The sequence below is a fragment of the Pteropus medius genome, unplaced genomic scaffold, assembly GCF_902729225.1.
Source record: "Pteropus medius unplaced genomic scaffold, Ma_sr-lr_union100, whole genome shotgun sequence".
Lineage (NCBI taxonomy): Eukaryota > Metazoa > Chordata > Mammalia > Chiroptera > Pteropodidae > Pteropus > Pteropus medius.
Window position 1 is genome coordinate 721,042 of NW_024349519.1, and position 1,476 is coordinate 722,517.

Sequence of the window (1,476 nt, forward strand, 5' to 3'; positions counted from 1 at the left end):
AAAGCTACTTAAACTCCCCTAGCCTCAGTTTGCTCATCTGAAAAATGGAGATGATAACAAGACCCACCTCTTTGGGACATTGTGAGGATGAACTAAGATAACACCTAGCCTGGCCCCTGCCTGGTACACAGCAGGTGCTCAGGAAATGATAGCCATCGTTGCTGCCCGTAGTGTTATCATAACTCCCCCTCCCAGCTGCACTCAGGATCTCTGTCCTCTCCACCAGCCAGGTAGGTCCTGGCCTGTAGTCTAAGATTATTTAAGGGCTACGGCCATGCTACCCTGAACAAGCCTGATCCCATCTGATCTCAGAAGCTAAGCAGGTTCAGGCCTGGTTAGTACCTGGATGAGAGACCACCTAGGAAGACCAGGTGCTGTAGGCGTAAAAAATAAAATAAAAATTTAAAAAATAATAATAAAATTATCCAAGGGTCGCCCAGGCCACTGACTTTGGGGAAGCAGAGGGAACTTTCCTGCCCTTACTGATTAATGAAGCAGGTAGGATGAGAACCATGATAGCAGTGGAAATAGAAATCACCAACAGCTGCATTCTTAGGCAAGAGGTCTGCATCTCAGCAGGTTAGGGGAAGAGTTGCTATAGGAGTTTCTCTCCCACTCACCATGTGCCAGACCTGATAATGCTCCATTTCTGTGGAGAAGTACCAAGAGCCAAGGACAGCCCCCCTCACACTCTGGGCCCTTGATCTTCCCACCTGCCAGGGCCTGCCCTTTTCCTGGTTAGATTTTGTTCCATCACTGGCTCCCACAGGGGTTACTACTACGACTACCAATAATTCTCTCTAATTATGCACCAACTACAGGCCAGCAGTGTGAAAATAGGGTATCATCTAAGAGCGTGGGCTTTGGAGTCAGGCCAAGTGCCTGGCACGACGCCTGGCATGCAGTAGGCATACGATGAATAATCATTACTATCTCAAATCTTCAAAATAACCACTAGACGACAGTAAGCTTTGAAGCCAGATTGCCCTGGGTTCAAGTCTTTTCCCCTCCCCCGCTTTTTAGGCATGTAACCTTGACAAATTGCTGAAGCTTTATGCTTCAGTTTCTCCTTATCTCTGAAACGGGGATGATAATAATAGCTCCCACCTCACTGAGCTGATATGAGGATTACATATCATCATGTCATTAAAGTACTTAGCACAATGCTTGGAAGGTAGTAAGCACTCCATAAATGTTAATTATTACTAAACATTTCCCTATTTTGGAAATAGAAGAAAAGAGAAGTGAAGTAATTTGATCAAGGTCACCAAGCTTGTAAGTGGTAGAGCCAGGATTCTTCCCCTGAGCTGTTTGACTGCAAAGTCAGAGTTCTCTCAACTTTCCCATGTTGTCTCTCATTCCCTAAGTTTAAGCCAGAAATATGATTAAGAAAATATTCTAACTATAATGGGAGTGGGTTGTGAAACTTTAAATATATTTAAATTCGTGAGTTCATGATTAAAAAAAAAAAAAATA

General features: G+C 44.0%; 1 pseudogene; it reads left to right on the plus strand.

The window, feature by feature from the left end:
- The first annotated feature begins 264 nt into the window (after window positions 1-264).
- LOC120618800 (uncharacterized) lies at window positions 265-383 on the plus strand (annotated as a pseudogene).
- The last annotated feature ends 1,093 nt before the right edge of the window (window positions 384-1,476 follow it).